Genomic DNA, 24,760 nt, shown 5'->3' on the forward strand with positions numbered 1-24,760 from the left:
AATACAGTATATACAATAAATATAATAATGTTTTACAACAACACTTAACTATAGTTATAATTTAAAAGGTACTTGTGCATGGATTTGTAATAATTGTGGTTTAAAAAAAAACATCGCGAGGCTGCCGTGTGTTCCTATTCACTTGAATGAGATCTCTAGCGGCAGACCTCCATTCAGAAATAGCCGTCTACGCGAGCCGGTCGTGAATCGCAATATTTCATCCATGGTGGTCTATATTAAATTGTAAATATGGTTCAATGTTGGCGCGACTTGCCACTCGGGAAATGTTATCTCAGATCCGCACGCAGGCTACAGGCGAGCTAGGCGGTCGCCTAGGGCGCCATCTTGTGGAGGGGGCGCCAAATTGCAGAAAGAAAAAAAAATAAAATTTAAAAAACACAAACAAAAAAGACCCCACCCCCCTCGTGTTTTCTAACATAAAATATGTTATATAGCAAATATATTTTATTAAGTTCCTTTTTTTTTTTATTACTTCTATTTCAAATAAATGACTGTGAGTTCACTACCTGCTGTCCTGGCGCCCTGAACCTGACCCGCTGCTGCCGCTTACAATGAAAGGTAGGGGGAGGGGTCGTATATCATGTCAGAGTGTAGTGGCAGCACTTTAGAAAGATAGATAGATGGTTGGCACACTTGTGTTGTTTATACATTGACATCGACAACAATGAAAAGGTCCAAGCCTTCAGGTGCTGCACTAAGAAAGCGGCGAAAGGAGGAGGAAAAACGGTCCCAGGGGAGAGGTATGTCGGGCAATCATCATTGTTTATAAAATAAACACGAAAATAGCGTTAGCTTCTTAGCTTGCTTGTAACTTGTTTACTGCACCATTACATCCATGCTAGTAGCTACTTTGCACACAAGAGTGGGGCAACGCTTGCTGAGTTTAAACTAAAACAGCCAGCAAGTCCAGATACCTGCAAATGGATTTGCATAAGTTATTGTTTCACATAACCACATTAATTTATTAATTTATTAATTTATTGAAAATAAGAATTATGTGCTGGTTTAATGTAAAAATCTATATAGTAAATGATTTTTTTTTTTTTAACAAGATGCACTGAGAAAATATTTGCAGCACAACAAGCACCTGCAGAAGCTGTGGTAAACAATCCTTCAGTGTCATCTTCACCAAAGGCTACTGAATGTAAGTGCATGAATGGTGCATTTAATACAAACAGCCATAATTTCTTACATTGTATTCTATCATAATGCAAATGGATTTGTTTTCCCTGCTTTAACACCAAAATAATTTGAAGTGATGTATTTTGTTTAATGTACAGCTGAAGCAACAGCCAGTCAAGCACCAATCAGCAGTACTTTGAGTGACACAAAGCTCGATCTTCTAGATCCAGGTGACTATTTCAGATATATCGGCTATTGCTGCATCATGTACAGTGCTCAGCATATATGAGTATACCCCCTTTGAAAAATGTAAAGATTTTGTTCAATATCTCCCCGCGACCCTTGTGAGGAATAAGCGGTCAAGAAAATGGATGGATGGATGGATGGACGTTCAATATCTCAATAAACATAAGTGACACGACGAGGTAAGGTAGGACTCAGACGCAGGCGTAAGGTAAGCCACCAAGGCAGCAGGTTTATTTCCGGCCAACAAGCGTCTCCTCTCTAGCTGAGAGGAGAACAGGGAAGCAAAAAAGTGGAGAACAAAAAGCGCTCCACTAGGGAGGAAAAAACAGGCAAAAGGTACTGGGGACAACGAAAAGCGCTCCGCTAGGGAGGAAAAAGGGCACAAGGCAAAAGGGGTAACAAAAGGCGCTCCACTGGGGAGGAAAAGGCACAAAAACAAGGCAAAAACACTTGGCAACATGAACGAGGACATAAGGACTGTGGGACGCTTCCATGCACTGACTGTGACACTTCGGCACTGAGGGGAGAATGCAGATGGCTTTTATTGTGAGTCTTGATTGGTGGCAGGTGTTGGTAATCATGGGCGGGGACCAGTAATTATGGGGCGGCAGGAAGGGCAAGTGACCTGGGGTGAGATGAGAGTTAGGGTTTTCAAAGTAAAACAGGAAACATGGATAACAAAAATAAAAGCATGGGCCGTCACGCCGGTGGCGGCGTGACAATAAGAACAATTTCCAAAATATTGACAAAATGTTTTCTGTAGAATATGCACTTGACTCACAACATGAAAGTAAGGTTGTAATAGGGTGCATAGATTACAAAATCTTCAATTTAATCAAATTAACTAATGCAAAAAAAAAAAAAATGCAACCCACAACAAAAACGACTACATCTAGTATTTTCTATGATCTCCATGACTGTTATGGGTAGCAACATGTCTGCTAGGCCTGGAATTAACAAGCCTTTTTCTCGGGGTCTACTTATTTGTGCAATATGTACTCTAATTTAAAAAAAAATGAAAATAAATAAAAAAACCTCTTAGCAGAGATGTCTTTGTCAGAGATGCAGTCATTCCTACCTGGCCAAAATCCAATATGTCAACCATGGAACTTTTAACTTTTCTAGAGGAGAAAAAAACTTAGAGAAATCTATCCCAACATGTGGGTAGCACTCAGAGTGGCTGCTACCATATCAGTGACTGTAGCATCAGCTGAGAGATGCTTTTCCAAGCTTAAACTAATAAACTATTTAAGGTCTACCATATCAGAAGAACAGCTAACTGGACTGGCACTTATTAGCATCAATCAAGAAGTATCCAGGCAGCTATCCTTTAACGCAGCAATTGATACCTTTGCTGCAAGGAGGTCCCGGCGTGCACTATTTTAAGTATTTGCCGTTATGTTCCTAAGTTATTTAGTGAAGTTTTTTTGCACATTATTCACATTATCTGTGAATCACCTTATTGCCAAAGTTTTGCGATATATCAGTCGTCAGATGAGCAATGCAACTTGTACGAGGGAATCGTCCTGGATGTCATTATTTTACAGACAACTTAAAGTTAATAGAGGTATCAAAATTAGTGCATTAATTTTGAGTTAATTTAAAGTTCCTTTAATGCCACTAATTTTTTTAACGCACGATTAATGACCGCCCTTTAGTTAAAGTAACAATTCCACTCGCAACGCAGGAGAGACATCCAGTCAAAATTTAGCAGTAATGCATTTATTAATAATTATTTATATATTTGTGGAGACTGGGGTCAAGTTGTATTTTTGAAATTTTAAAAAATGTGCTGAATTTCACAAATTACTTCATGTTAAAGATTACATTGCTATTATTATGAAAAGAAAAAAATCAATGAACTGTCACCAATATCTTAGAAAAATGCAATTATGCCATCTAGTGGCAGAAAAATGACCAACACAAATCAATATCACACTTTTTTTTTCAGTAAATCTTTTTAATTTTAACTCAGTTTTATGAATTATGAAATTGCTGTATTAATGACTAAAAGATGCAGCCATATGTGTCTTTAACATTTTTTTCCGTTTTTGTTGAGTATGAAAACTTTAAAAAAATATATTTTCCTGTTCAATAAGAACAGAAATAAAAGTTGGGATTAATCGTGAGTTTACTATTGAAGTCATGCCATTAATTACAATTAAAAATTTTAATTGCCTAAAAGTTACGGTTTGTTTAATTATTATTATTATTATTATTATTATTATTATTATTATTATTATTATTATTATTATATATTTAATCATAGACTGACAAACGTGTTAAATACGACACAAATTCAATTACTGGTAACAAAAATTATTCATGACAGAGTTAAGTTTTATGCATTTAAATCTATTTGATTTTATTTAAAAACTCATAGTTTTTAAAATAATGCGTTTAAAATAAATACAATCTATGTACTTTATTCAATTCTAACATTTATTAAATGTAATTAGTTAATATTTAATAACATGGTTTAAATAATCAAAGTGGTGAAACAAACATGATTATGTTGCTTAAAATTTATGTGATTGGTTTTCATAGAAGTTATGAGAAGTGAAATGAGGACACCGGAAATGATGTAGGGCGCGGTCTGCCGGAAATTAAAGAAGAAGAAGATTCCGATACACTACCCTTCTTCAGGGCAGGCGTTTGTGGGCTAGACGCAGTCATACACATGTTGGTAAGTAATCCGAGACAATCCACGTATAATCACTCCCAAATGTGTCCTCTACGTGCACTTTATAACACATCACATCAATATCAGTTCATTTATAATCAAATTGAAGTAGCTCGAGATTATTTTAAGCAATTCTATCTTGGTCACGTTGCGGACGTTCGGCACTCGATAGCATAGCTAACAAGCTGGCTAGTGGCTATTTCACAATGTCCTCGCTCGCGTGTGTGAACGATCTTATTAGGTATAACAAGTTACATTTTTCACAATACCCGCGAGCGTTATAGTTAACAGGCTAGCTATTTCACAATATCCAGGCCCGCTAGTATCTCAGCAAAAAAAAAAGCGAGCTACTTCGCAATACCGGCACTCGCTAGTTTCATAGCTAAAAAGCTAGCATTTTGGTTATAGCATTTTGGCTATCTTGGTAATACAGCTTGATAATGGACTAACTTAAACCCTTTTGAGTCCGTTATCATCATAAAATGACTACTAGTAACATCAGTAGTTAAGATGGCGTTATTGCATTCCCCTTGTCGGCAATAATTAGCCTATTTATTTCGAAATAAGTTAGGCTCTCAATCGCCTTAAATATGCCTTAAATATCATCACATTAACACTCAGTTGACCTAAGGATGAGCGGTTTGGTTAGGGACTCACAACCCATTGCTCTGTTCTTTTATATTTCAGGACGTTGACTCCAGAGAGCCAGACATTGCCGAGAAGACCATGAGCATCTCCTGCGTACAAGTAGAGAGCCATGGTCCAGATGATGGACACCGTGTCGATGTCGGTGTTGTGCTAGAAGGGGTCGAAGTTCTCCACAACTTAAAGAGTATGACCCAAGCATGCGTGATGCTTTTTGGACTGATTTATGCGCTGAACCTAAAGTATCCAAAAAGCCTCAAGGCTACATTCGAGGTGTACCAGAAAATCCTGATGGACCTTGACTCGAGCAAGCTATCACCAAAGGTACAGGCACTAAAATTAAAATTGCTTTGGCAATAAAGAACATAGTGCTTACCTACACTTTGTACACTTACAACCCTTCCTGATTTTTAAGGGTGCTAGCAGAATATGTTAAATGTTCTGATCTGTAAAGGTTCTTTCTTTTGTTGACCAATCATTTGGTTTAGTGCGTGTGCATGTCTGTGTGAGTGCTTGTGTGGGTGCGTGTGTGCACTGTTCAAGTTATTGCACTGTTATCGCACTGTTATCGCACTGAGATTTGTACTTTGCTCTAGTTGAGAAATTATTCTGACTTTTTTGCCTAATGTCATGTTTTGTAACAAAATTTAATTTTTTTACAATTGAAAATGAAACTTTTACTGTCATTTAAAGGTTAACAGTGGCTATCCCAAGTCTGAATATTGTCTGAAAAGTGTGAATAAATCTGTTTAATCAACAAGGTGGTTTAATTGTTCATTTGTACTGAATGGGAAATAATTAATTAAATGTCATGTATTTTTTTTAATAATTAGGTGTATTACATAAGATAAATGAAATGTAATTCAAACAAGTATATGTTATTCATCTTGTATAGATAACCTAATTATTATGCAATTCAAACAATATACTTTATGTATTTTAAATAAATATTCTCATTATTACTTAATTAAAGTAATTATACTTTATTATTAGCAAATACATAAATCTGAGGATTATGCATTTCAAATAAATAGACTTTATTACACTAATGAATATGTATCACATAAGTTTTATTTGATAGGTTTGTGTTAAAATTAGGTAAAAAAAAATAAATGGGAATTTGTCATGTAATAAAATTACATAAATCTTAAATGTTAGGGTTAAATATTTCTGTGAGTGGATATGACAAGGATTAGCGTCCTTATAACGTAATTAACTGCGCCACGCAATGCATTCTGGGAACAATGTAAAACATGTGATTTAACACGTCCAAAACTCAGTGTTGCCGCGTTCCATTTGCATTTGTATAATTTTTTGGAACAACATGATTACAGTTGAGCTTAGTAATTTAGGGCTGGCACACAAATAGCGAAAATCGCGTAAAATGCGTATAATTGACGGCAATCGTTTTTAAGTTTATATACCGTTATTTTACCGATGCAGCCCACTTGGTAATATATTTTTCTCCATGCGGCCCCTCAGCTAACATGAGTTTGACACCCCTGGCATCGATAATCAACTCAATTGTTTGGAGTGATACTCTGATACCTTGAAATTGGGATCTAAAATAATCTGGACACCAGGTGTTTTTCCAGCAGGTGTTGGATCACTGAATAATCTTTCCCAGTACGTAACCAAGTGTCCTGCTAAATTGACATACGTAAGAGGACTAGGCACAGGTAAGAAAGGTAAACATGGAGATTAAGGTCCTCAGCTCTGACTGCAAAGAGTCTTAACTGATGAGTTTTACTTAATCCACTTAAGGTTTAGGCTGTGACGATCCGACACAGTTTTCTCATCAAATCAGGTGTTTAACACGGCACAGCCAGGTTGATCTGGGAGACATATGAAAAACAAGTTGCTCATTGTTAATGTCGCTGTTTCAAACTGCATTTGCGGGAGATCCTATTATGTATTTATGTATTATGTATTTATTATGTATATGTTTTTTTTTTATTTATTTTTTTATATATTTAAATTCACAGCCAAAAAAATCTCTCAATCCATTCTCTGTACCGTTTATCCTCCCCAATGTCATAGGTGTGCTGTGTCCTTGTGAGAGCGGGGTAGACACTGAACTGCATGGTTGCCAGCCAATCACAGGGTATAAATAGACAAATAACAATTCACACACATTCACATTCACATCTTGGCACAATTTACGGCTTTTATTATCGTCAATGTTTAAGAGGAATGTTCATCTTTGACAGCGGACCAATTGAATTGCATGGCACATACACACAGGCCAATAACCATTAATGCCGAGCTGTCACCTTACCCGGTAAATTCGCTCCGTGTCGTGGACCGGACGTGTTGTCACACTATTAGTCTGAAACCTACAAGACACCACCCGATCATCGCATGCTGTCATGACAAGATTTCTGCGTCTGCACTGGTGTCGGGGAGGCGGAACAAAAAAAGAAAGAAAGAAAAAAAAAAAAAGAGTCACGACAGGGAGCGTTTTCGTGAAAGGAGCGCAATGCGACCTCGCCACTCCATAAACGAGCGCATTGCTCGCATTGCGCATTGCTGTTTGGTGTTTTAAATTTAAAATATTCAATTACTACTGTTTGTAAATCATTTTAGATGCGTCGGGGTAATATAGCCTATTTTGTTTATTAATTTGGAGATGACATCTTGTTTTATTATTTTATCAAACACGGAAATATATTGCGTTTGAGTAATTTCTATACTGCTTAAATATTTACTCACATTTGACTTATTTTAGTACGGTGCATTGGATACGCGCATTCACTCCGAACCATCCTTCGAATGGGGAAAAAAAAAACACTCATGCGAGGTGATAATTTAGGCGGCCAGGCCAACTTCTATGGAAATGTGATCGATCCTCACTAAATATGTGCCCATCCCTGCTCATATGCCTAAATCTTTGAAATTTTTAGAACGACAGTCACAATATATTTATTTTTTTGGTCCTCTATTCACGTCGCCGTTGCCTGACGATGGATTGCAGATGCGTGTGCTCTCCATGCAGCAACAGCGCTGCAGCGGGGCGCTTTTTTTTCTTCTTTTTTTGCTCTTTTTGTTTTTTTTTGTTCGGGTTGCACCTGTCTGGCCCCATCCCATGAGACATCCAGGATCCAGGGTATGTATGTATGTATGTATGTATGTATGTATGTATGTATGTATGTATGGATGGATGGATGGATGGATAGATAGATAAAAGGAGCTATAAAGTGTGATTGACGTTTTCCTGCCTCTCGCTATTGGACAATGCTGCGAAACCAAACAGACGACGACGTAGGTAAGTCACATTGTGCGTCAAGAGGAGCAAAAATTCTAACATGCTAGATTTTTGTCGTGATGGTCGTGAACTGTCCCGGACAACAGGCGACCAATCGTTGAACGCATCACACTACACGGGCGACGCTACGTCAAGACAACCCAAAATCGTTTTACGACATGCCCCGTTTGTCCGCGACACGTCGGTCGGCTAAAATTGGGTCGTTTCCGTGTCGTCTGACCAAGGCATTACTCTTTTACTACCAAACCTTATCAAAAAAAAAAAAAAAAAAAAAAAACAGTGCCCACTGATTTTGAGCATTTTAACTCATCTTTCAAGGCGAACAGAATATTGTGTGCTTTTACTACATATACAAGGTGCGTACCACATGAAAGATCACATTCCGTTCTTTCATTAGAAAAAAAAGTATGTTTCTACCTTATTCTGTTCTTTAGTAATCACTATTTAAAAATAGGTCGTTTGAGTGACACTGAGCGAAAATTGGAGGAGTTCAAGTATCTTGGGGTCTTGTTCACGAGTGAGGGTAGGAAGGAGCGAGAGATTGACAGGCAGATCGGTGCAGCGTCTGCAGTGATGTGGACTCTGCATCGGTCCGTCATGGAGAAGAAAGAGCTGAGCCAAAAGGAGAAGCTGTCGATTTACCGGTCGATCTACATTCCAACCCTCACCTATGGTCACGAGCTGTGGGTCGTGACCGAAAGAACAAAATCCCGGATACAAGCGGCTGAAATGAGTTTCCTCCACAGGGTGTTCTCCCTTAGAGATAGCGTGAGAAGCTCGGTCATCCGGGAGGGACTCAGAGTCGAGTCGCTGCTCTTCCGCATTGAGAGGAGCCAGCTGAGGTGGCTCGGGTATCTGGTTCGGATGCCTCCTTGACGCCTCCCTAGGGAGGTGTTCCGGGCATGTCCCACCGGCGGGAGGCCTCGGGGACGACCCAGGACACGCTGGAGAGACTATGTCTCTCGGCTGGCCTGGGAATGCCTTGGGATCCCGCCGGCGGAGCTGGTTGAAGTGGCTGGGGAGAGGGAGGTCTGGGTTTCTCTCCTAAAGCTGCTGCCCCCGCGACCCGACCTCGGATAAGCGGTAGTAAATGGATGAATGGATGGATGGATGAGTGAAAATTGAAAAGGAGAAAACAAGATTTTTGTGAAAAGATCCGTTTTCTCTACAACAGTGACACTAATATTTTTTGTTTTGTGACATCCTTGAAAACGTTCTATTTCATCAGATGTCATCAGATTCCTTCATGTTTCATTGTAATTCCATACAAAAAAAAACCTAATAATACAATGCTGACATCTGTTGGGCATTGTTAGTGGGAGTTTTTGATTCCACAACCCATTGACCAGGCAGACAAACTTAGACATTGCACTGCCCACTGATTTAAAAAACAAAAAACAAAAAACAACATAGTTGACGACATTTAACATTTATGTCGGCATACATCATGATTTTACTAATCATTATAAAACATTTTTGGCGGTCAAAGAGTTAACACTCACCCCACACCTGCAGTTTAAGTACTATATAAATAAAAATGACTTGACTTGACTCTAAAGGCCTCGTTAGGGCGGAGCCCCGCTCGTGCGTTTGCTTTCATACTTGTGCGCAATACAAATCACAATACACATTGGCTTCTGCTGCAGTTTCACTACAAGTCGGGGTGTACGGCTGCTATAAGAGGGTTCTCACCTTTTACGGATTACCCAGAATGCACTGCCGGTTGCAATATTGGTAGAGAGGGTGCAGTGAGCACTATGAGCAACGAGCAGAAAGTGTGATGCCTAATTCGTGTGTAATCGTGGGCTGTACAGTGGTACCTCTACTTACGAAATTAATTGGTTCTGGAAGAAAGTTCTTAAGTAGAAATTTTTGTAAGTAGAGACGCATTTTCCATGTAAGTGCCCTAATCCGTTCCAAGCCTCCCAAAATTCAGACATAAATGTTTTATAAAGCATAAAAATGCATCAAAACATTTAACACATACATGTTACGATTAGATTATTGCACAATAAATGAGAGTTGTGCATAATGTAAAAAAACAAAGAATAAAGAATAAAAATGATGGTAATTTACCTTTTTAACTGCTGTCCTATTCGTTTTTTTGCCCTCTTTGGTTCATGTTCTCTCTCAGAAGTGTTTTTGCCTGGTGTTTGTTTTGTAAAGAACTGATCGAAGAATGTTTGTTTTTTAACAATCTTTTTTGTTAATCACTCACTCACTCACTCACTCACTCACTCACTCTTACATCATGTAAGCCGCACATGATCTCCTCATAGTGAGCGATCGCCCGACTGGTGAACACTTTTTCTGGGTGATTCTTTTCAATAAATTCCGAAACTTGATGGAAACTTCAGATACGGCGAGGCATCTTTTTCCAAAAAAGGCTCGTCTCGTCACAATTAAAAACTTACTGTGCAACGTAGCCTTCATCAATCACCAATTGTTTGAATTTTTGCACAAATTCGTCGGCCGTGTTAATACATTTACCGAAGCAAAATGAATTCCATTGAAGGTGATAGTGAGGAAGGACGAGAGACAAGAAAGAGAAATAAGCAGCATTGTCCACACTTACAGAAAAGAATGGGAAAGCCACTTTGCCGGTTGGCTGAAAGCTGTTGCGGGCTTACATGGTAAGCCTTTTTCCTTGTTGCCACAGAGTTGTTGGCTGAATTAATGGTTTAAAAAAAATGTGTTGCTTTGAAAACCCCTTTTTTCTTTTATTAGTTTTTATTTTGTTCTTTAGACCCCAATCTTAGATCTGGCAGGAGCATCTTTTGAATTACAGTTCTAATTCTTTAATAGAAAATATACAAGTTTCCTACTGTAAACATCATTCAGCATATATACTGAAGGCAAATTGTAAAATATCTGAAGTCCTCTTGTTTACGTTTAAAAATTTTAAAACATGATAAATCCTCCTGTTTCTACTAAGTGCTGTCTCAAATGTACTGTAAATGTATAGGATCGTATCCTGAGGAACGTTTGTTTTTTGGGAGTAGTAATATGGCGGCCTCGCGGCTTCAAATGTCTTGGCCTGGCTATCCAGTAATATATACAGTGACGTTAACCCATAACGAGGCTCTGTGTGCCTGTAAGCCACGAGCGCTTTTAAACACAACTCAACTTTATTTAGAATGTTATGGATTGTCTGAGGTTGGACCCCAGAATGCAGAGGCAACAAGTAGTAGAAAACAACAGTTTATTTTGCTGAGGTCTGGCAAATCCCAAAACAAAAAAACTCAGGAAGCAGGCAATCAGGCAGGGAGAGGGTGGGCTTCCTGCAGGATCTTGGCGAAGAAGACTATAACCAAAAAACAAAGATCCAGGGCAAAACAGGTTAAAAAGGCTTCATGATCACATAAGGCAAAATGCAAAAACTATTCACACTAGACAAAACTGCTGTGTCGCACTAACACATGGGATGGAATTCTCTGGCACCAGCCTGGGTGCAGACCAGGCTTCTTATCCAGGACAGTTGATTATCTGACAGGGCCCAGGTGTGTCCCATCGGCTGCCAGCCACACCCGCCTGACCTGCCAAGAGGAAGAAAACAAAGACCTGCCATGCACAAAAACCCAATCATGACATATAAAGCGCTTTAAGAACAAGAACGACTATATTTGACTGTCGCGAATCAGTGCATTTTGATTATGATGGGTGTACGATAATTTCCATCAAAATACGATAATTTTGAGTCTATGGTACGATAATCTTATATTTCCCACCTGGCAACACTGGTAAATAGAGGTAGTTTTTATCGATTCACGAAAGTTGTTACAACCAGGGGTTATTAGCCTAGAACAAGAGCGAGCCTTTGGCTGGCTGCGATAAACTGATCAAACCTCCCACGTGTAGTCACACTACAAGTCTGAACGCGACAAGACACCAGTCGATCATCGTGTGTTGTCTTGCCAAGAGAGACGCGTCGGCCACTGTTTGTCGGAGAGGTGGAACCAAAAAAAAAAAGAGGCACGGACAGGGAGTGTTTGCATGAATGGAGCACGCATGGGACAAGTGTGATGAGAGCGCATTGCTTGTGCTCCCTGCTCCGCAATAGTGTTTAAAATATTATTTAGTAGCCAACACTGTATTTTAATTTATTTAGGCCTATATGCCCCGGGGTAATTATAGCAGATTTTGTTAATTAATTTGCGGGATGACATCTTGTTTTATTATTTTATCAAACACTGAAATATTATATTGTTTGAGTATTTTTAACTGCTTCATTTATTCATATTTGACTTGTTTTAGTACGGTGCATTGGATAGTACGCCACTCACTCCGAGGGGGGAAAAAAACTTTCAAGTGAGAGCGGGTGACAGTTAAGGCAGCCAGGCCTGGTCCGACTATATGAAAATGTGATCGATCCTCACTAAATATGTGCCCAACCCTACTCATATACCCAAATCTCTGAAATTATTAGAACAACAGTCACAATATATTTTGGTCCTCTATTCACGTCGCCGTTGCCTGACGGGTTGCACGGATGCGTGTGCGCTCCATGCAGCCGCAGCACTGCAGCGGGGCGCTTTTTTTTTTTCCCCCCTCGAGATGCACCTGTCTGGCCCCATCCCATGAAATATCCAGGGGATAAATAAATAAATACATAAACGAATAAATAAACAAACGTATACATAAATAAAAAGAGCTATAAAGTGCTGTTCAGTGTGTGATTGACGTTTCGCTCCCTCTCGCTATTGGTCAATGCTATGGAACCAAACGGATGACGACGTAGGTATGTCACATTGTGCGTCAAGACGAGCAAAAATTCTAACATGCTAGACTTTCGTCGTGATGGTCGTGAACCGTCCCGGACAACAGGCGACCAATCGTTGAACGTGTCCACACTACACGGGCGACGCTACATCAAGACAACCCAAAATCGTTTACGACATGCCCCGTTTGTCCACGACACGTTGGTCGGGCTAAAATCGGGCTGTTTTTGTGTAGTCTGACCAAGGCATTATTTTCACGTCGTTAGACGTGACTACTCTGTCAAAAAAAAGAAAGAAAGAAAGAAAGAAAGAAAGAAAGAAAGAAAGAAAGAAAGTCAGTCACGGTACGATTTTGTTGTGACCAGCATGCAGCTGTGCCCTGATTGTAGAGTCATCACGAAAACAAACAAAATCATGCTTTGCTAATTTTGTTGTTTCTTTCAAAGTAAATTGATGAAACCAGGAAAGTGATTTCTTGACTAGCATGAATCTTATTTCTTTCTTCGGTCATACTATGCTGCAGTTATTGCACATACCGTAAATGCTGGGCTATGGCACACCAGTTTATAAGACGCACACAGTATATTTCCAAAGGAAAAAGCATTTTGTACATACGGAAGCCGCACCTGACTATAAACCGCATGGACCCACATTGAAACACGAGATATTTACAAAGAAAGACGGTACACAGAAAGAGTTTTCAAAGGTTTAATAATATCCCTTTGCTTTTCTTTCCAAACATTAACTGTGACGCGGCAGTAACACAGCACTAACGGGGCTGCTTAAAAGTAACATACCGGTAAAAGTCACTGAGACTGAGACTTCTTGTATTTTCCATGATGAGGATCTGTTCATGCTAAATTTAGTCATGCACAAAGCGCCAAGTTACATTAAACTTGTGTCTTCCTCGACACATATATTCCACCTGTCTAACCTTTTCTGCTCGAGCGCCCCTGGCGGCCATCAGAAAAAAATGCATATATTAGCCGTATCATTGTATAAGCCGCAGGGTTGAAATCGTGTGAAAAAAGTCACGGCTTATAGTCTGGCAATTATGGTAATTCTTTCTTTCTGTTTGTCTCTAAGTAAATTTCCATTTACAATTCTTATCTTCTTAAACAGTCAAACCTCATCTTTCAGATGAAACTCATCCAGACTGGGTACCCAACAAAGAATTAGACTACAGTCCACGAAGCTCATCCCCCTCAGACTCTGCAGCATCAAAAGCCACTCCAAAACTGACAATCAAAAATGGAAAAGACAAGAGGCTGCAATGAAGTATCTGACTGCTATTTGTAAATTTATGGACAACATCGTCCATGGAGGTGTGATGTTGGCAGACCGAGGGTTTGACATCAGACAACTTGTCGCGCTGGTTGGTGCTGAGGTATCTTTCTCGATCTCTTTCTCTTCCTTCTCTCTCTCTCTCTCTCTCTCTCTCTCTCTCTCTCTCTTTCTCTCTCTCTCTCTCTCTCTCTCTTCTCTGTCTCTCTTTCTGTCTCTCGATTTCTCTTTCTCTCTTCCTATGTCACTCTCTTCCTCTTTTCTCTTTCTTTCTCTCGCTCTTTTTTCTCTTTCTATTTCTTTTTCTCTCTTTCTTTCTTTCTTTCGTTCTCTCGCTTTCTCTCTCGCTCTCTTTTTCTTTTTCACTCTCTTTCTATTTCTTTTTCTCTCTCTCTTTCTCTCACTTTCTCTTTAACTCTCGCTTTCTCTTTCTCTCTCTTCCTATGTCGCGCTTTCTCTTTCTTTCTCTCTCTCTCTCTCTCTTCTCTTTCTGTCTTTTTTCTCTCTCTTTCTATTTCTTTCTCTTTCTCTCTCTTTTCTCTCTCTCTCTTTTTCTCTTTCTTTTTTCTCTATTTATTTTTCTCTCTCTTTCTCTCTCTCACTTTTTCTCTCTTTCTCTCTCGCTCTTTTTTCTTTTTCTTTCTTTCTCTCGCTCTTTCTCTTTCTTTCTTTCTCTTTCTCTCTCTCCTCCTATGTCGCTCTTTCGCTTTCTCTCTCTCTCTCTCTTCCTATGTCGCTCTCTCTTTCTATTTCTTTTTCCCTCTCTCTCTCTCTCTCTCTCTCTCTCTCTCTCTCTCTCTCTCTCTCTCTCTCTCTCTCCCCCCATGTCGTTCGCTCTCTCTTCTTGTCATTTATTGTGCCGGCAGGCTCTGCTCTCAGACCGTGTTTTTGTTTTTGCAGCTACAGCCTGACCAGGTGGGAGCGCACGATACACCCCCCCACACACACACACACACACACACGCACGCACACCTGAACCTCATCTGAAATTAGCGAGTAACTGCATTTCAGCAGCAGCTTGGGCATGACACTTGTCGGAATATTTTCCTTGCTCTTTGCCACAGCCCAAGTATAGCTCTTGTTTTCGAATAGCCGTTCTTGTTTCGCCCGCCTGGATTTTTGTAAGTTTTGACTTCCTTGTTTGAACTTTGTACTTGCTACCGTTTCCTGGAGTAAGCTCTTTGTGTTGATTCTCTTTTCTGTGTCTGACGTGCGTTTTTTGTAGAGCTGTGCGGGTGAAGCCTTGTGAATCTTTGAGGCTTTTCTTCAAATTGTACCGAACTCGATTCGAAGCTTTCAGTGCTTCAATGAAAGCAACCGCAGGGCCATCTAGTGGATGAGTAACATTAAAGCAACCTATGTGACTAAACGGAGTAAAACAGCTTACTGGCATCTTTCAGAAATAAAAGTACAGTAATGATACAGGTCTGTGTTTTATTTACAGAGTGTTGTTCATTTTGTTTATTAAACGAAGTTGCAAATTGATGTTTCATAAAATAATTGGTGAATCTTCATTTTAAAAGGATTAATGAAAAAAATACAAAAGGGCACATGTGGACTATTTACAAATTTTTATTAAAAAAATAATAACCTCCACAATGGAAGGTTTTAGGAGGCTTCTCTTCGCACTCACTAATTCTCCAGCTTTTGAAAATATATGCTCACATGGCACAAGTGTGGGTACAGTGTCTTGCGAGTGGCCCGCTATTTTAAAGGGTCTTCCTTTCTTGGCATATGTGGCTCTTACAGATACCTATGAAAAAAATAAACATTAGGAAGACCTCCTGGTGGGGAAACGTTGAATCGGCTGCAGTCCCGATCATTGGCATCCATTTGGAGACTGAACTGGAAGCTCCCACGTAGCAGGCTCTTTGGGGGCCTTCGCTGCTGGCTCGGCTGTCGATGTCGCTCCCCGAGCCTGCTTGCTGGTTCGACCATGGCCGCCGTTCGCTGGGCCTGCGCACCAGTTTCATCGCGGTGATCCGACGGGCCCTGCCTGCCACCATCGCGGTTGGCCATCGCCGCCGCTTGTCGGCCCGCCTGCTGGGTTCGCCATCGCCGCCGTTCACCGGGGCTGCCTGCTGGCTTCTACATCGCCGCCGCTTGGGGGCCTTTGCTGCTGGCTCGGCCGTTGACGTCGCTCCCCGAGCCTGCTTGCTGGTTCGACCATCGCCGCCGTTCGCTGGGCCTGCGCACCAGTTTCATCGCGGTGATCCGACGGGCCCCGCCTGCCACCATCGCTGCCGTTCGACAGGCCTTCATCGCCGGTTGGCCATCGCCGCCGCTTGTCGGCCTGCCTGCTGGGTTCGCCATCGCCGCCGCTCGGGGGCCTTCACTGCTGGCTCGGCCGTCGACGCCGTTCCCCGGGCCTGCTTGCTGGCTAGGCCATCGTCGCCGCTCGCTGGGCCTGCATACCAGTTTCGTCGCGGCCACCCGACGGGCCCACCTGCAACCATCGCTGCCGCTCGACGGGCCTTCATCGCTGGTCGGCCATCGCCGCCACTCGCCGGGCCTGTTACATATTAAAGCAACAAACACTACTACTTGGGTTGTTGGATGAAGTTCGTGAACTGAGGACAATAGTATTAGAAAGGGACAAGAAAATTAACCTTTTAGAAAGGAGAGTGGATGAACTGGAGCAGTACACGAGGACGGATGAAGTTATTGTAAGTGGATTAAATACTAGTCACCGTTCTTTTTTTTTTTTTTTTTTTTTTTCTTTAGAGCTCAGAATTGTTCATTCGGTAGTCTTACCGATTCAACGTCTTATCATCATTGCTCTTTTTTGTGTGTGTGTGTGTGTTTAGGTGTGCGTGCGTGTGTGTGTGTGTGTGTGTGTGTGCGTACAAATACGTATAAATTTATACTCATTAATTCACCTAAAACCTTATAAAAATCCCATTACCCTTCACCTTAACCAGGTACTTCAAAGTCTCGCCAGAGTTGTGAAGTTCAAATGGTCAGGAGACCAGAGAAAAGGTCAGAAAAGATAAAGAAAGATAAATCAAAGTGAAATCCAGCACCGGCCAGACACTTCCTGCCTTCCTCATGGTTACAGAATCAGAGTCTTACGCTGACCCCAGAAGCCTCTAAATTCCAACAAATTAACGAGATCTCAAGAGTCCGGAGGAAAAACTAAAGAGAGGAAGGAGGGAAGGATCGATGAGGCAGAGTGAGATCCATAGAAACCAGTACATCCAATCCATCAAAGTGAAATCCAGCACCAACCAAACCCCTCCTGTGTGGTTACAAAACCAGAGTCTTATACCAACCCCAGAAACCTCAAACTTCCAATAAATTGAGGAGATCTCAAGTGACCAGAGGAAAAACTAAAGAGAGGAAGGAAGGAAGGATAGATGAAAAGTAAGTGAGATCCACAGACACCAGCACAAACTGATTCAACGGGCTGTGGGAGGGAGAGGCGAATTCTGTTTGAGTTTCAGTAGATGCTGGTGTGATGGATCTGGCATGTATAAGGACCGCCACCAAAGAAAGAAGCCGTCAACCACGGCCCAGCAAAGCGAGCACCGCCCCCCCCCCCCCCCCCCGGAATCCCCCAGGCCGCGGCAGCACCAAGGCCACCCCCACGCCACCCGAGCGGACACCGGTCGGCGAGCCGACCCAGACGCCCGGAACACCCCAGCCCCGGCCCACACCCAAGGCCCAAGGCCCAAGGCCGCAGAACGAGGCCCGGCGGCCCCCCACAGCGCCCCACCGGTCCCCAGCCCCCGCCCCCCCCACGACCCCCCCGCACCCCACCCAAACCTGCCACCCGCCACGACCCAGGCCCCGCCACCCCCCGGCCCCCAAACCCCCGAACATACCCCCCCCCCCCCCAACCAAGACGCAACCCCCCCCCAACCCCGCCAACTCCCACCCCCCCTAACCCCGCGACCACGGGGGACAGCGTCAAGAAAATTGACTAACTAGCATGCAGTAACACCAAGTGTTGATGCTTAGTGCCCACTAGAAATAAATCTTAAGGAGTTAGTAAGTATAGTGTCGTATAGTGTGGTGTACTCGAGCCCACTAGGAGCAACTAGGTTCCTGACTATATAAAAATAAAAACAATCAGTTACAAAATACCAAATACAGAAGCTGCGAAAACAGAAGTTGTAACGATGTGGTGGCTCTCGTTAACAGGCAGAATAGTCACCGTTCATATGCAAGGGAAACTATGCCACAGAGAGTCGAGGAGGACACACCTGAGGAGATGCTTACTTTGGAACATCAAGTACTCCAGTTTTTTAATTCCAAAGATATTAATATCGATAGTGTAGCAATCATGTAATTAAAAATAGTTCAAAGAAATTAAATTATCCAGAATACTTTATAAAAGATAAAAATATTGTAATTGATAAAATTTCAGACATAGCTAATAACTTTAATGAATATTTAGTTAAAGTGGGCAGTAAGTTGGCAAACGAAATCCCAGAGCCAAGAGACAAACATGAAATAGATAAGTATATTGTAAATAATTCATCCACTATGTTCCTTAATGCCGTTGATGACATAGAAGTGTTAAATGTTGTAAAAAGTTTACAAAATAAAAAGTCCACTGACTTTTTTTAATATTGATATGACACTAGTAAAAAGTATTATAGAATATGTTGTGGGACCTTTCACATATATATGCAATTTGTCATTCAAAACTGGTATTTTTCCATCAAAAATGAAAATAGCAAAGGTTATTCCTATTTACAAAAGTGGAGATAGGCACATATTCAATAATTACAGACAATATCATTGTTGCCACAGTTCTCAAAAATTCTAGAAAAATTGTTTTTACACCGACTTGACAACTTTATTGAGAAATATAAGCTCTTAAGTGAAAATCAATATGGGTTTAGAGAAAAACGGACCACATCAATGGCAGTCATGGAACTCGTAGAAGCAATATCTACTAACATAGATAATAAAAAATTTACTGTAGGGATTTTTATGGATCTAAAGAAAGCATTTGACACGATAGACCATTCTATGTTAATGAGTAAATTAGAGAAATATGGTATAAGAGGTTTAACATATAAATGGATGAAAAGTTATTTGGAAAATGGATATCAGTATGTGCAGTTTAATAATATAAATTCAAATCACTTGAAGATTACTCATTGAGTTCCCCAAGGGTCTGTTCTAGGCCCTATATTATTCATACTGAACATAAATGATATCTGTTGTGTCTCAAAAATATTCAAAAGTGTATTATTTGCTGATGATACAACTTTCTACTGTTCAGGAGAAAACCTGAAGTAGCTTCTGACTACTGTGGAGTACGAATTGAATATAATAAAAAATTGGTTTGATATGAACAAATTATCATTAAATCTAACTAAAACAAAGTTTATTGTTTTTAGTACTAGACAAATCACTCATCAAGTCCAAATTCTGGTGAATTCAATTGTAATAGAAAGGGTGTATGAAAATAAATTTCTTGGAGTAGTTATAGATGACAAATTATGTTGGAAGTCACACATAGAAAATGTCAAAAGGAAAATGTCAAAAATCATCGGGATACTCTATAAAACTAAGGATGTTCTGAATATGAAATCATTATACACATTATATTGTTCATTATTATTACCATATTTGAATTTTTTTGGAAATCTGGGGAAATGCATGTAAAACAAATCCTAACTCTGTTTTCAAATGGCAAAAGAGAGCTATAAGAATTATTAATCGATCAAATATAGAGAACCAAAACATTCACTATTTATTAAATCAAACACAATGAAATTTTAAGACTTAGTTGAGTTTAAAATAGCACAAATAATGTATAAAGTTAATAACGATCTACTCTGCCACAGTATTCAGAAGCTATTTGAAATTAGACACAGTCCTTATGAGATAAGGGATACAAGTGTCTATAAAAAACCTAAAGCAAGAACAAATATTAAGCAAAGGTGTGTTTCTGTAAGAGGTGTACATTTGTGGAACAGTTTTGGTAATGAGCTGAAAAGATGCAAGTCAATCTTTGAGTTTAAAAAAATGTTTAAAAATAAAGTTCAAGAGTATTATTTGGATCAGACGTGAACCGGTACAATTGCAGAAATGAAATAAAATGTTCTTTTGATTCCATTTTGATTTGATTTGGATTGAGGGTGATGAGGGTTGTATGTGCGAGTACGATGATGTATTTTTGTGTTGTGCGCAATTATTGTTTGAAATAAGATGTAACGAATAAGGGGTAGGATTATATAAGTTTTTAACTTCTTCCTACTCCTTTTGGACATGTAAACAATTTCTAACGATTGTTATGATTTTTTTTTCTTTCTTTCTTTCTCTTAATTTTTACTTGCTATATGTTTATGTTTATATGTTATGTTTACATGTTCAATAAACTTCCAACTTCAACTTCAAGATGATAGAAGTCAGCAATTCACAGCACATTTGCAGAGTGTGTAGCCTATAGCACTGGATTTCAACTGTGGCATTCGCTGTGGCACTGCCAGCTAAATTTGCCGCACCAACATGGTGATCTAGTGGAGCCCATATGTTGTAGTCATCCTCATCTGGCCCTGCCACGCCATCTTCAGGCAGTAGACGAGGGGCAATTTTTGAGGTGGTACTGGCATTTATGACGCCAACACATTTCCTTGTAAGCTTTTCCACTGCAAGTATTGTTGCCATTGACAAGGGGGTTATTTTTTCTAATCCATTGAATTTTTCATTTTGATCAGGGGTGTCAAACTCATGTTAGCTGAGGGGCCGCATGGAGGAAAATATATTGCCAAGTGGGCCGCATAGGTAAAATAACGGTATATAAACTTAAAAACCATTGCCGTCAATTAAACGCAGATTTTCGCTATTTGTGTGCCAGCCCTAAATTACTGAGCTCAACTGTCATCATGTTGTTCCAAAAAAATAATACAATTGCAAATGGAACACAGCAACACTGAGTTTTGGACGTGTTAAATTGACCTGTTTTGCATATATATTGTTCCCAGAATGCATTGCATGGCGCAGTTAATTACGTTATAAGGATGCTAATCCTTGTCATATCTATTTGTGTTACCAGTAATTGAATTTGTGTCGTATTTAACACGTTTGTCGGTCTATGATTAAAAATAGAATAATAATAAGAAGAATAATTATTATTATAATTAGACAAACCATAACTTTTAGGGTTGTCAGGCGATTCAAATTTTTAATCGTAATTAATCGCATGACTTCGTCATGACTTCGACTTAGTTAACTCACAATTAATCACAACTTTTATTTATGTTCTTAATGAACAGGAAAATTATTTTTTTTAAAGTTTTCATACTCAACAAAAATGGAAAAAAATGTTAAACTAATAGAAATATGGATGCATCTTTTAGTTATTGATACAGCAATTTCATAATTCATAAAATTGAGTTAAAATTAAAGTGTATGGGACAGCTCAGGATATTTTTTAATATGTTGTTTGGAACGATATAATATACACGACAAAATGAGCGGCTCGTCGAATCAAAACATATTAAAAGAGTATTTCCTTATTTTTAACTTACCCGCGCAAAATCTGGCCATTTGGCGCGCTCCAGCGGCCGAATCGGGTATGTCACAGGAAGGACCCCCGCCTTTGAAGTCATGGAGGAAGCGCGCCCCTGCAATCCTGATACTTTTCACGCGAGTAGTGATAAAGGTCCCCCGTAACCCCTTTGAAGTAGGAGGGGTCGTGCAGGAAGCGCGCCCCACCACCTTAGTGATACTTCACACTAAGTCGTGCGATAGGAAGCGTCCCCCGGCGCCTCTATCGGGTATGTACGCGCGTGAATGTAAATTAGTACGAGGCTCTCTTATTCGAGTTCAAGTGTTGTGAATATTAAAAAAATGTAATCTATTTGCTTCTTGTTTTTTTAAAATAAATAAAAGAAACTTACCGGTGTTTCAGGATGTGAAGTTGTGTCTCATTTGACGGGTTTTCCTTTTTAAAAAAAAATAAAATAAATAAAAATAAATGGACGACGTAGCGGGGTTGTTTCTAACTGAAGGAGCTGGAGAGGGAAATACAAACGAAAAAATAAAACGATTATTCGTACGTATAGGGTTGTTATTTAACCAAATTCTGAAGACGGTGGAGAGGTTTGAGTGTCACCCCCGCGGTGAACAGCACCATCTAATGGTCAAAGGATGTGGATGGTAGGTATTAGAATGTGATAAGTTTGTCTGTATTTTTAATTTTAAATAGAGTGAGGCGTGAAATTAATCGGTTGATGTTTTGTGCGTTGTATTTGATAGCAATGTAATAAAGAAATTTTGGTAGGATGAACACAATAAAGTTAGTCTAATTTTGTCTACAAAAGTAAATTAGGGTATTAAAATGTTGATAATGAATGTAAAACCTAAAAATTTAATTCAAAGGTATTCAATTTGTAAATTATACATTTTGGATGATGGAACAATGCATGGCATTAGAGTAGCCTTTAAATATTAAGTGGGGTTAATTTTAAATTTTTGGGGACAGCAGATCGAAACTAGCATCGTACTAAATCCCCCGCAGCAATCTTTTTAATGTTACTGAACACTGTCCTTATATTAAATAAACTCAACTCATTTACGTTTCGGTTACAAATGATACGTTTTATTTTTATATGGTATCTATTACAAGACGACGGATGCTAGAATTTGTACATTTTATATATACGTGATGTTTACAGGTATGCTTAGACGTGTATGTTTTTATTATTTTATGTTTATGATGTGTATAAGAGTACGCTGTTTGGGGAGGGACGGGAAAATTTGTTTACCTTTTTTTTTGTGTTTAAAAAAGATAATAATTGTACTAGTTTAAAAAATACTGATTTCTGGAGAGAATATGTAATCACAAACTCAGGCAGGAACTGCATGTGGACATTATTGGTCAGAAGTCTGCTTCTTTTTAAAACTAAGAGAATTGAAAGTATGAAACTTTGAGTTTCTTGATACGTTAATAGATTTAAACTCTACTTAACCCTTAATCTTTAATCTTAAAGCCGATCTTTGCAACAATTTAACCAAAATCATCTTCTTTTTAGTAGATTAACACCTTAGTCTCTTACAAAGGGTATTCCTGTAAGCGTTTGGCTAATAGTTTTTTAGAAAGGATCCACGGTTTGAATTTATGACACCATAGATGCATTTGTACATGAAGAAGGATGTGTACACTTTTATTTTAGGGCTGTAGCAATTCAAAATGGAATTTTCCACATTTACCAGATTTAAAGACACACTTATATGTTATCCTAAATGTGATTCACTGTGCAAAATAATAATACTAATGGCACTAAATCACGAAAATACAAATAATTCCTACAAAACAAAAGAGGAACCTCACGGTGAGGCGTTGCTCATGTTCTAGGTGTAAACCTGCTTTGGGCATATACGTTTTCTACAAATGTACCACTGAGAATATTTACGAGCTTGTAAATAAAATACTAAAGGGGTACCAACATGAAAAATTAAATTTTTGGAGGTTTTAGCGGTGTTAAAATGCTCTTACCTCACCAAATACATGACCGAATTGGAGTTTTCCTCCATTCTCCCCTCTCTGAGAAATTCTGCTCTACAAAACACCAGCCCCACCCAACCTGAGAAAACAAGCTGTTGGCGGTCTTTGACATCATAAGGTTACCCTCTCTCTCACGTTTTTGGTGTACGTCTAGCTATGTATTTTATGTTTTTGAGCTGTTGTATATAAGATTGCGTTGTATATAAGAATTTTACCCTCTCTTACGTTTTTGATGCGTTACAAAACTAATAAATGTACTGATTTAAAAAAAAGAAAAAGGATTAGGCTTAGAGAAGGTGTTGGTGGCACTCTCATGAGCAGAGTGCGCAAGTTGTTTTAGCTCCTCTGCAGATGCGTACTTGTATAAACGGTTATTTTTCTGTTTCTAGTTTTGTTACCGCTAGTGCTATAATTTGTGTCTATACGATTTTTATCGGATGTCTCTATGTATTTTTGTTGTTGTTTAAGTTTATGAGGTTTGTATATACAAAAGCGCTGTGTGAAAATGGGTTTTATCCTCTATCATTTTTGTAATATTAAAAAAAAACAACTAATAAATATACTGTTTTTTTTTGTTTTTCTTAAACTGATTTATGAAAAGGACTTGTAATCGCAAACTTTTTTTTAAAGCAGTAACTGATTTAGGAGGAGGAGGGGCAATGTATTGTGGGGATCATACTTTTTGAAATCTTTAAGCTGTTGATTGTAAGAGTCTTCTATCTTGATGTTAGCCTTTTTATCTGAATATGTATGAATGAAATATCTTCTAATTATTAGCTCGGATTCTTTCAATGGATAGCCCTGTAACCCTTAGGTTAGTAGTTTTTTAGAAAGTATTCGGGTATGAAATATGTTTTTATTATGTTAGGGATATGGCGCGTACGTGAATAAGGATGATGTAGTTTTATTTTTGCTTTGTTTCTGTTTTAGTTTTTTAGGTGGGTGAAGCCATAGTTTTAAGGTGCCAGGTGTATTTTGTGCAAATAATATAGGGATACTTACTTTTTATTTTTATGTATACTTGTATAAACGGTTATTTTTTTGTTTCTAGTTTTGTTACCGCTAGTGCTACGTTTTATATTTTGTCTATACGATTTTTATCGGATGTCTCTATGTATTTTTTGTTGTTGTTTAAGTTTATGAGGTTTTGTATATACGAATGCGCTGTGTGAAAAAGGGTTTTACGCTCTAACGTTCTTGTAATATTAAAAAAAACTAATAAATATACTGTTTTGAAATCTTTAAGCTGTTGTTTGTAAGAGTCTTCTGTCTTGATGTTAGCCTTTTTATTTGATTATGTATGAATG

At 39.2% G+C, this 24,760-nt stretch overlaps 1 long non-coding RNA gene across 1 annotated transcript; it reads left to right on the forward strand.

Annotated features, from left to right (window-relative positions):
• The first annotated feature begins 471 nt into the window (after window positions 1-471).
• On the forward strand, window positions 472-5,319 carry LOC144033465 (uncharacterized). Its single transcript, XR_013287987.1, has 5 exons — window positions 472-761; window positions 1,074-1,165; window positions 1,302-1,568; window positions 3,937-4,075; window positions 4,760-5,319. It is a non-coding gene; the product is annotated as an uncharacterized LOC144033465 (long non-coding RNA).
• Window positions 5,320-24,760: the final 19,441 nt, after the last annotated feature.

The sequence above is a fragment of the Festucalex cinctus genome, chromosome 13, assembly GCF_051991245.1.
Source record: "Festucalex cinctus isolate MCC-2025b chromosome 13, RoL_Fcin_1.0, whole genome shotgun sequence".
Lineage (NCBI taxonomy): Eukaryota > Metazoa > Chordata > Actinopteri > Syngnathiformes > Syngnathidae > Festucalex > Festucalex cinctus.